At 50.4% G+C, this 12,500-nt stretch overlaps 1 protein-coding gene across 1 annotated transcript in view; it reads right to left on the bottom strand.

Annotated features, from left to right (window-relative positions):
* LOC139758626 (nephrin-like) overlaps window positions 1–12,500 on the bottom strand; it is a 270,889-nt gene that overhangs the window by 114,995 nt on the left and 143,394 nt on the right. The window lies entirely within an intron of this gene.

Below are 12,500 nucleotides of genomic sequence, written 5' to 3'. Positions count from 1 at the left end.
AACACGAGAGAACCAATCAGTCGCACCCGCAACACACGTTAGGTCAGCTCCACCTGCAACACAAGAGAACCAATCAGTCGCACCCGCAACACACGTAAGGTCAGCTCCACCTGCAACACGAGAGGATTAAGTCACACCTGAAACATGAGCGGGGTCATGAGCTACACCTGCAACACAGGTCAGTGTGCCACACCTGCAACACAGGTCAGTGTGCCACACCTGCAACCCAGGTCAGTGTGCCACACCTGCAACACAGGTCAGTGTGCCACACCTGCAACACAGGTCAGTGTGCCACACCTGCAACACAGGTCAGTGTGCCACACCTGCAACACAGGTCAGTGTGATACACCTGCAAGAGGTTGATGAGCCACACCTGCAAGGCAAAGATCAAGAGATATCTGTAAAACACACGTCAGTACCTTGACAAATATGGCGTCTGCCTCACTATACGTATCCATGGATAATTTCTGTAATAGTGAGTTTATTAAGAACTAATCCATGTCCCTCAGGTGCAACATGATAATGACGTAATACTTTACACTCAGACTGTCGCCAACAGACGGGAATACGAGCGCCAACACACTAGACAGGTTGTCGATCAATAAGCAGAGTGTTGCCAGTATACAGACAGACTGTCGCCAATAGCCACACAGACTGTCGCCAATTCGGTGAAAGACTGTCGCCAATTCAGTGAAAGACTGTCGCCAAAAGACAGCTCGACCGTTGCCAAGTTACAGATAGACTGACGCCAACAGACAGACAAACTGTCGCCAACTCACATATACACTTGTCGCCAATACACAGACTGTTGTCGCCAAGACAAGAGACAAACTGGTGCTAATTCGCCCAGAAATTGACGCCAATTCGCAGACAGACGGGGTCGCCAAGAGAGACAAGATAGAAAGATGTGGCTCAAAGCAACCAATCCGAAAGTCTAAGAACCACCTCACTGTTGGCCAACTGGAGGGAGAGGGACTGGGGAGTTCTCCAGTCTTTGAGAACAGCTGTAGACTCTGGGCGAGCGGGAAACGAACCCTGTTCCGGGAAACGTAGGGGGAGGTCGAACATGACACGCGGGCGCCGTGAAGGGAGTGTGTGTGTGTGTGTGTGTGTGTGTGTGTGTGTGTGAAGCCCCACGGAGGGGGTTACTCAGCTGACACAGCAAGATGTTGGATGGAACGCCCAGTGGTGAGGGGACCAAGAGGAGCTGGTTGGTTCCCTGGGCGACGTCCGGCCCTTGGACAACGCAAGTCTTTAAATCACTTTTCGAAGTTCTGCAGTTGCCTTAAGAGATACTACCCCATCCACCTCACTGCCAAGTGGCTCCCCTTCTAATGTTGTTCCGAGAACCACTTACCAGTAATGGCAACCCCCACACACCACCCTCTCCCTCTGATTGCTCGGCATCTTGTCTGAGTTTAATAAGACGCGAAACTTGGCGGATCCGAAAGTCTGTCTTGCCGCCGCGGAGATGGGATGGGATCAGCTCTGGAGGACACCGACACAACCCCCACCACGCCCGTCGTCTTGGTCTGGGAGCAGGTTCTGGGGGAGGGAGGTGTCTGTAGTCTTTTGGGTTTTTTTCTCTCTGGGGGAGAGGAGGTGGTGGAGTATTGTTTGTTGCCTTATTTGGGAGCGTAAACAATTTACGAAATTCTGGAGACGCTGTTATGTCGTATCTACCTTATGTCCCCCAAGTCCCTGTCTGGGATTCGTCACTGTCTCTGGCTAATGCACCCAAGTCGTCCCCATCAGGGGATTCGGCGACGTATGAACCAGGGGGTCCCCATGTCCCCATCTGGGATTCGACACCGTGCATTCCTAATGTACCGAAGTCTCCATCAGGGGTTCGATCCCCCCGTTGTATCTACCACCTTCTGTTCCCACGGCCGATCAGGCGTTGCGACGCCGTATTATCTTCCCCTGACGCGGTGCTGGTCGAAGCGATGGTTCTCCGTGCCCTTCTGCTGCCGTCGTGCTTACGGTGTACTGCCCGCCGTAGTGTGTGTGTGTGTGTGTGTGTGTGTGTGTGTGTGTGTGTGTGTACCTACCTGCCGGCATCATTCTGAGAGAGAGAGAGAGAGAGAGAGAGAGAGAGAGAGAGAGAGAGAGAGAGAGAGAGAGAGAGAGAGAGAGAGAGAGAGAGAGAGAGAGAGAGAGAGAGAGAGCATGATGAGTCTCTGAATGAATTGTGGCTAAAAGGTGAAAATATATGGAGAAAATACATATATATATATATATATATATATATATATATATATATATATATATATATATATATATATATATATATATATATAGCAATAGACATCGGAGACCGTAAAAAGAAGGTCTTATGTATATATACGGTCTTTATACAACGTGCAAAAGTGGAAGGTAAATATGCAGTCTTCAAAACACCGATGATGTTCATGATGGCTGGGATAAGGCTGTTCTGGTGTCTGCGCGATACTCGCATGGGCTCAGTGCGCTTGCGGTGCTGAACTACAACCCTGGGGACGAGGGATCTCAGGTGACAGGAGGTGACGGTGGCGGAAATGGTGCCTATGCCTACTTCCCACCTCAACCCTAAGGAGAGAACCAGGGGATGCGACGGATTCCGGAGGAGCAAGTGTGGTGAGTGCCTCTTGCGTGTGTGTGTGTGTGTGTGTGGAATACCTTCATCAACATTCAGTCACTTCTTTCTCTCACCCCCCTGGCCTTGTTCGGGATCATGTGACCAGCTGCTGGCCCTGATAATATACTACAACCCTCATCCCACGAGCCACGGAGAGCTCCTGAAATACCCTTAATATTCACAGGCAGTCTGTTGGACCTGATAACAGCGAACACCACTTCCCCAACCTCCCAAAGGGGGAAGGCCTTGGTAACCCTCCCATCTATGAGTATATACGACGAACGGAGGTCGGGTTGTGGGGGGTGAGTAAATACATATCCTCATGCTGCTTCATGTGAGAGGATTTGTGCCCTCCTGTTCCATGCTCGCACCCGTCCATGTTATGGCACGTAAACTGACGCGCACACCCGCCTTCCCACGACCTAAAAATGGTTGTAACATTGAGCCATTGGATGCTCCAGCCACGGTAAGGGAATATCCCTTCCCCTGCCACAGGGAGAGGACGGAAAAGGAACGGTAGACCAATGGACAGACTTTAGACATTATGTCGCGGTGTCACATCCCAACATGCGAGGCACTGTGAACTCATGAGAGAGGGATATATATATATATATATATATATATATATATATATATATATATATATATATATATATATATATATATATATATATATATATATATATATATATATACACACACACAGACCCCAAAGACGAGGACCAAATGTCAAGACAGACTTCACATCGGCCAGTAGATGCCAAGGCGTTAACCGTGGAATGATCTTAAACGTGGATGATGTACGAACGAAGAGGGAGATACACGTCTGCACCGCCATGGGGAAGCCCATCTCACATCGCGCCTCTTTCCGCAGACGTCTTGGTGGACTAAGACTGGTCCAGCTGACGCGCCACGGACCCACCTCTGTCCAACATTCCCAGCGAGACTAACCTCGTCCGTCCCTTCTGCCACAACGAGACTACTCCGTCCATACCTTCTGCCTCAACGAGACTAACCTCGTCCGTACCTTCTGCCTCAACGAGACTAACCTCGTCCGTACCTTCTGCCTCAACGAGACTACCTCGTCCGTACCTTCTGCCTCAACGAGACTAACCTCGTCCGTACCTTCTGCCACAACGAGACTACCTCGCCCATACCTTCTGCCACAACGAGACTAACCTCTATCCTCTGTGCACGGTGGCCAGTTCGTGCCAATACCTTGGTGCGTGGGTATCTCATTACCCCAATCATCGATCCATCTCTATCCATTACCACCTGGAATAGTCACTGTCTAGCCCCAAGGTATGCGCTCGGTTCATCTACCTATCCTGGACGCACACAGGCATGTCACCAACTCAGAATAGGGGGAAAAAACGCGCTTGAAAAAGACATGGGGCAAAAACGCACCTTGAAAAGACACGGAAAAAAACGCACTTTGAAAAGACATGGCAAAAAAATGCATCTTGAAAAGACATGGGGGAAAGAACGCACTTTGAAAAGACATGGCAAAAAAACGCACCTTGAAAAGACACGGAAAAAAAACGCACCTTGAAAAAACATGGGAAAAAACGTACCTTAAAAAAACATGAAAAAAAACGCACTTTGATGAGACATGGGGAAAAATACGCAACTTGAAAAGACACGGAAAAAAACACACTTTCAAAAGGCACGGAAAAAAAACGCACTTTGAAAAGACACGGAAAAAAAAACGCACTTTGAAAAGACATGGGGGGAATAAAACTCCACTTGGAAAAGACAACAAACTGTGTCGACTGTACAGTGGAAATTCCCGGTCTTTTATTCATATTTCATCAATACACATTAAAGGCCTCGTGCAGTACATAAATATAAAATTTTCCGAGGGACGTTTTCATGGCTGACTAGACCGTTTTCATACATATATACATCAGCAGGTTTCATTTGTTCCCGACGCTGTATGATCTTCCTCCGCCTCTCTCTCTCTCTCTCTCTCTCTCTCTCTCTCTCTCTCTCTCTCTCTCTCTCTCTCTCTCTGTAACGGGACCACTGGATAAGGTAATGGGGCTTAAACCCTTGGAGACACGACGGTACGACCCATGAGCGAGATGGTGCGACCCACGAAAGAGACGGGGCGACCCATGAGCGAGACGGGGCGACCCATGAGCGAGACGGGGCGACCCTTGAGCGAGACGGGGCGACCACTGAGCGAAACGGGGCGACCCATGAGCGAGACGGGGCGACCCATGAGCGAGACGAGGCGACCCATGAGCAAAACGAGGCGACCCATGAGCGAGACGGGGCGACCCTTGAGCAAGACGGGGCGACCCTTGAGCGAGACGGTGCGACCCATGAACGAGAAAGGGTGACCGATGAGCAAGACGGGACGACCCATGAGCGAGACGGGGCGACCCTTGAGCGAGACGGGGCGACCCATGAGCGAGACGGAGCGACCCTTGAGTGAGACGAGGCGACCCATGAGCGAAACGAGGCGACCCATGAGCGAGACGGGGCGACCCTTGAGCGAGACGGTACGACCCATGAGCGAGACAGGGCAACCCATGAGCGAGACGGGGCGACCTTTGAGCAAGGCGGTACGACCCATGAGCGAGACGGGGCGACCCATGAGCGAGACGGGGCAACCCATGAGCGAGACGGGGCGACCCTTGAGCAAGGCGGTACGACCCATGAGCGAGACGGGGCGACCCATGAGCGAGACGGGGCGACTCATGAGCGAGACGGTACGACCCTCGAGCAAGACAGTACGACATCTAGGCAAGACGGTACGACTTTTCAGCATGACGCTACGACTCTTGAACATGACGGTACGACATCTGAACACGACCCTCCCCCCCCCCCCCCCTAAGCAAGACGGTAGAACTTTTGGGGCATAATAGGGGCAACGACCCTTGGGTATGATGGCCTAACCCTTTGCCCTTGCCCTTGAAGGTAAGGGCAAAGGCTTAGGTCAGGAGGCCACTATCATAGCCCAGGGGTCGTACCGTCGTGCACTTGGGGACGTTCCATCATCCTCTGAGTTGTGTTAATGCAGGTCTACGGCGCGCGTCTGTAACTCGCTCCCCCTCTCCCTTGCCACTCATGAATTTACGTCGCTGTAATTGACTGAAATGTGTTTCAGAGTATTATATTACCTGCTCCCATCTCCGCCTGGGGGGCTGTTACATTTGGCAGTCTCAAGTTAACCCACCCGCATCCCCTCCCTCCTCCTCCTCCTTCTCAATAGATGGCTCTGTACGCAGGCTGTCTGAAGTCTACCACCGCTTCAATAAATGGGTCTGAAGTCTACCACCTCTTCAATCAATGGGTCTGAGGTCTACCACCTCTTCAATCAATGGGTCTGAAGTCTACCACCTCTTCAATAAATGGGTCTGAAGTCTCCCACCTCTTCAATCAATGGGTCTGAAGTCTACCACCTCTTCAATAAATGGGTCTGAAGTTTATCACCTCTTCAATAAATGGGTCTGAAGTTTACCACCTCTTCAATAAATGGGTCTGAAGTCTGCCACCTCTTCAATAAATGGGTCTGAAGTCTACCACCTCTTCAATAAATGGCTCAGAGCCCAGGCCCTCCAAATCTTATCTCCTCGCCTCCACTAAATGGCTTTGAAGGAGGGCGCTTCCCTCACCAGCCCATGGTTCTGTCCACGGGCTCTGTAGACGGAAGTCTGCCTCCGCTGCTACCAGATGGCTTTACATAAAGGCTGGTGGAGGAGGAGCTGCGCGCGCCTCCACCACCAGCGGCTGGCTCCGTGCAGCGCACGGGTGTCTGATGTTTAACACACACACTCTCCCCGTTTCTCCTCCTCCTCCTCCTCCTCCTCACGAGATGGCTCTGGGCACACAGGATCTCGCTCACTTGAGCGAATGAATAAGTTTCTCACTTCACCGCCAGGCATGGAATTTCTACAACATGTTGCCACCACAACCGACTTGGATGTTTGCAAGAACGAAAGGCGAGACAAAGGTGTGCCCGAGGCGACGCTAAGGGGTGTTGGAGGGGGCCCTTCTCTTGGTAAGCAGCTTGGTCTTAACGGACTATCATTCAAAGTTGTTTCCAAAGTGCTGCTTTCCTCATACAACCATTTGATCTGCCGACCAAAGATTAAACCGTGTCGGAAGTGAAGTCTTTCCCTCCCTGACAATACAATAATGGCGAGACCATACACCACTTTCTGTGTGTGTGTGTGTGTGGGTGGGTGGGTGGGAAGTATATACACCTCCAGAATGGAGCCTCATCCTCACCAGTGTAACACTGCCACACTCAGCCTCTAACCAAGTGAGGTGGGTTGGGTGTGTGTGTGTGTGTGTGTGTGTGGGTGGGTGTGGGTGTGTGTGTGTGTGTGTGTGTGTGGGAGGGGGAGGCAAATTACACCATAAATTCTGCCCCAGCTCTACACCACTCACCACCTGACCTAATTATTCTTAAAGAGATGAATTTTACCCCCACCAGGATAATGGGTCCTTTATCAAAGGTTTCTGCTGGTGTTTAGTTTTTGCTGTTTATGCATGTCCATGTCCTTGTTTGATGTAGTTGGTCGTTATCTATTTTTGTTAGTCTACTATATATATATATATATATATATATATATATATATATATATATATATATATATATATATATATATATATATATATATATATATATATAATATACTTGATCACCGTTTCCCGCGTTAGCGAAGTGGCGCCAGGACAGACGAAAAAAGGCCACATCCATTCTCTAGCTGTCATGTGTAATGCACCGTAACCACAGCTCCCTGTCCACATCCAGATCCTACAGACCACCTTTCCTTGGTTTATCCTAGACGCTTCACATGACATGGTCCAGCACACCGACAGCACGTCGACCCCAGTATACCACATCGTTCCAATTCACTCTGTCCCTTGCTCGCCGTTCATCGTCTTGCATGTTCAAGCCCCGATCATTCCAAATCTTTTTCCCTCCACCACCAATTTGTTCTCCCTGTTCTCCTTGCTCCCTCCACTTCTGACACATATATCTTCTTCGTCAGGAGTGTGGTTGAGAGAGATGAAGAGGGTGAGCTGAAGGGGATAGGGGGGAAAGAATACTTCCCACGTATTCCATGCGTGTCGTAGAAGGCGACTAAAAAGGGGAGGGAGCTTGGGGCTGGAAATCCTCCCCTCTCGTTTTCAATTTTCCGAAAGAAGGAACAGAGAAGGGGGCCATGTGAGGATATTCCCTCAAAGGCTCAGTCCTCTGTTCTTAACGCTACCTCGCTAATGCGATAAATGGCGAACAGTATGAAAAAATACACACACACACACACACACACACACACACACACACACGTAAATAAGCAAAAACACTTAGGTTCATTACCGAAACACAGACACAAAAATATTCGCATGGACACTACACTGAGTACGTGAAAGGAAACACACGCACATACAAACCCTAGTGACAAGAAGTGGTCAGTGTTACGGACCTATAAGTCACCACGGATCGCCTGGGTTCGAATCCTGGGCGCGGCAGTTGGCCTTTGCCGGACACCGGTGTTCATAAATGGGTATCTGGCTTAGGCTCAGGTGTGTGTCAGTGTTTACACAAATGAAGTTACAGATGCATCGTGTTAGAAAAGATGGAAAGAAGTACTATTTTTATAGAATATTAGGTCATAGTTCAAGAATAAAAGGTCATGAATCAATGGAATGAAATGAGATACAGATAATGTGGATGTTGGCAACATATACGTAAGTTTCAAAACATTGTACGACAGAGAAATTTCAAGTGACAAACAGGAGACTCCAACATTCACACTGGATAATCATCAGGGAAAAAACACCATCTTTCTATGTATGTGAGAAGTAATTCAAATCTACAAGACTAAATGCCTCACTACGTTTTCGAAAAAAAAGGAGAAAAGACTGTGAAATTCATGTCTGGTGATCTGCAAGACTAAAGTGATTCACTATGAGCTGATCCAGAATGAATCTTAAAGACCACTTTTCCAAAAAAAAAAGAGATTAAGAAAACATTCAACATTCCTCAACAATACTCCAGACAACTGTCTATGAACTCTTGCATGAAGAAAAAAAAAAACGAGCAAGAAAAAGCTGTGTATATGATAACGAGGAAAATAGTTGGCAATAATCCAGATTAGGTCGGTTCCTCACCAAAAACCATTCTCGAAGTTAACGTAAACTAATCACATGGTTGCCACAAGTTTTAAATGCGTTGTATCATAAATCACACGCTCAGAGGGCCTTCTGGTTTTTTGTTTTTTTTCTATTTCAAAATCTAAGATCATTACCGAAAACATGAGATGCATGAACGTTTTAAAAAGGCCCTCTTACCATAATGATAAGACTGCATCTGGTGCAAATACGTAACCCTAATTATTACTGAAGTGACCGGGACAAATATCGTCTTCTTTCTCTCGTAGATTTGGCCCTTGGTCGACAACTGTTTGCGAGGGGCACTGCTTTTTAAACCTGGCCTGTCCTACTCTCACTGCTGGGACGGCCCGCGCTCTCTCTCACTGCTGGGACGCCCCGCTCTCTCTCTCACTGCTGGGACGCCCCGCTCTCTCTCTCTCACTGCTGGGACGCCCCGCTCTCTCTCTCACTGCTGGGACGCCCCGCTCTCTCTCTCTCTCTCTCACTGCTGGGAAGCCCCGCTCTCTCTCTCTCTCTCACTGCTGGGACGCCCCGCTCTCTCTCTCTCTCTCACTGCTGGGACGCCCCGCTCTCTCTCACTGCTGGGACACACACACACACACACACCTGTCCCCATTCTCATTTAGTCACACACCTGACTCTCCCACGCCCCATCCCACCTAACCACCCCCTTCTCCCCCCCACCTCCACACCCTGCCCCATGAAAACCCATCAGCCAGACATGCTGGACCAGGGAAAACGAAGTTCCCTTCATTTCCAACCACCTACTTCACCAGCAGACACTTAACCTGGAGGGGCTTCGGTTCCTGTCATTGCAGGCAGACGCCTTCGGGCAGAACTCTGTGGTGGTGGTTGTGTGGTGGTGGTGGAGGGACGTGATATTTACCACATGAAACCCCAAGATTTATCCATAGGTTTTTTCCTCTTCTCTCTTCAGCTGGTTTTATGAAGGAGATGGAATAGTAAAATCAATGGTGGAATTCGCTGTAGCCATGATGGTGTGTACCACCCCCTGGGTACAGTGTGTGGTGTACCACCCCCTGGGTACAGTGTGTGGTGTACCACCCCCTGGGTACAGTGTGTGGTGTACCACCCTCTGGGTACAGTGTGTGGTGTACCACCCCCTGGGTACAGTGTGGGGTGTACCACCCCCTGGGTACAGTGTGTGGTGTACCATCCCCTGGATACAGTGTGTGGTGTACCACCCCCTGGGTACAGTGTGGGGTGTACCACCCCCTGGGTACAGTGTGTGGTGTACCATCCCCTGGATACAGTGTGTGGTGTACCACCCCCTGGGTACAGTGTGTGGTGTACCACCCCCTGGATACAGTGTGTGGTGTACCACCCCCTGGGTACAGTGTGTGGTGTACCACCCCCGGGTACAGTGTGTGGTGTACCATCCCCTGGGTACAGTGTGTGGTGTACCACCCCCTGGGTACAGTGTGTGGTGTACCACCCCCTGGGTACAGTGTGTGGTGTACCACCCCCTGGGTACAGTGTGTGGTGTACCATCCCCTGGGTACAGTGTGTGGTGTACCACCCCCTGGGTACAGTGTGTGGTGTACCACCCCCTGGGTACAGTGTGTGGTGTACCACCCCCTGGGTACAGTGTGTGGTGTACCATCCCCTGGGTACAGTGTGTGGTGTACCATCCCCTGGGTACAGTGTGTGGTGTACCACCCCCTGGGTACAGTGTGTGGTGTACCATCCCCTGGGTACAGTGTGTGGTGTACCACCCCCTGGGTACAGTGTGTGGTGTACCACCCCCTGGGTACAGTGTGTGGTGTACCACCCCCTGGGTACAGTGTGTGGTGTACCACCCCCTGGGTACAGTGTGTGGTGTACCATCCCCTGGGTACAGTGTGTGGTGTACCATCCCCTGGGTACAGTGTGGGGTGTACCACCCCCTGGGTACAGTGTGTGGTGTACCATCCCCTGGGTACAGTGTGGGGTGTACCACCCCCTGGGTACAGTGTGTGGTGCCAGGGAGTCTGACGTCTTGATTGGATGCGACAGATGAAGATGGGGTGGCGGTGGTGGTGTGTGGGTGGATGGGTCGGAGGTCTTGTGGGGAGGGTGGTGGAAGGCGTGGTGTTAAAACAGGTGATGTGGTGCAGGATAAAAGGGTGGCCTTTTATATTGGTGGTAGATAAGGCTTTGGGCAAAGGGTGGCCTTTTATATTGATGGTAGATAAGGCTTTGGGCAAAGGGTGGCCTTTTATATTGATGGTAGATAAGGCTTTGGGCAAAGGGTGGCCTTTTATATTGATGGTAGATAAGGCTTTGGGCAAAGGGTGGCCTTTTATATTGATGGTAGATAAGGCTTTGGGCAAAGGGTGGCCTTTTGTAGTGGCGGTAGATAAGGGTTTGGACATCTCTGTGGGGAAGCCCTTTCGTTTCGGGAAGAGTCCATACTGAGACACCGACGCATCTGTAGTTCGACATGACCTGTGGGTCATATCACCGTAGAAGCGTCCCTTGAGGACCTACCACTGTAGAAGCGTCCCTTGAGGACCTGTCACTGTAGAAGCGTCCCTTGAGGACCTACCACTGTAGAAGCGTCCCTTGAGGACCTGTCACTGTAGAAGCGTCCCTTGAGGACCTGTCACTGCAGAGGCGTCCCTTGAGGACCTGTCACTGTAGAGGCGTCCCTTGAGGACCTGTCACTGTAGAGGCGTCCCTTGAGGACCTGTCACTGTAGAAACGTCCCTTGAGGACCTATCACTGTAGAGGCGTCCCTTGAGGACCTGTCACTGTAGAGGCGTCCCTTTAGGACCTACCACTGTAGAAGCGTCCCTTGAGGACCTGTCACCGTAGAGGCGTCCCTTGAGGACCTGTCACTGCAGATGCGTCCCTTGAGGACCTGTCACTGCAGATGCGTCCCTTGAGGACCTGTCACTGTAGAGGCGTCCCTTGAGGACCTACCACTGTAGAGGCGTCCCTTGAGGGCCTATCACTGTAGAGGCGTCCCTTGAGGACCTATAACTTCACCACCCATGGCATAATCTAACTAAAACAGCTTTTGAAGGGCCCGCCGCCCCTCCTCTCCCTCCCTCCCCTCCCCTTCTTTATTTGGAGTAATGCTCATCAGAACATGACTCTCTCTCTAAACCCCTCCCAGTGTCACTTTTATGGCTGTGGCGATATTCGTAAACGCGCGCGGACCGAAATGCGATTCTGGGCAAAGTTCTTGGCTAAACTCCTGGACCATTTCGCGGGGAGAGCTCACTTTTCGTACCGTCTGGATAGTATCTGATGAATGTATAATGGGGGGGAAATAAAAGGCAATGATGATAAAAGTCTACCTTTTTTTAATGTGGGTTTTTCGACAAACTGGCTCGTCCCCACCACCACAAAAGAAAAAAAAAAAAAATTCAAGACTTACGGACATTATCACTTGCCGCGCTGCCAGACGCATCGTCTCCGTGATCCTCAAACGGGGCGACAGCAGAGAGAGAGAGAGAGAGAGAGAGAGAGAGAGAGAGAGAGAGAGAGAGAGAGAGAGAGAGTTCTCTCTCTCTCTTACCCACACCCTAAAGCCCTCGAGGTGCTGGAAGTAAACCCTGCCCCAGAATCGTCACGATGCGGTCTGTTTTCTCGGGAAAACACACACACACACACACACACACACACACACACACACACACACACACACACACACACACACACACACACACACACACACACACTCGAACCTGAGCTGAAACTCTTGAATATCCCATGACGCCAAGCATGGGGGCGTTACCAC

This window comes from Panulirus ornatus, chromosome 31 (assembly GCF_036320965.1).
Source record: "Panulirus ornatus isolate Po-2019 chromosome 31, ASM3632096v1, whole genome shotgun sequence".
Lineage (NCBI taxonomy): Eukaryota > Metazoa > Arthropoda > Malacostraca > Decapoda > Palinuridae > Panulirus > Panulirus ornatus.
Note: the sequence above shows the minus strand (reverse complement) of the source record. Positions and strands in the feature narration are given on the sequence as shown.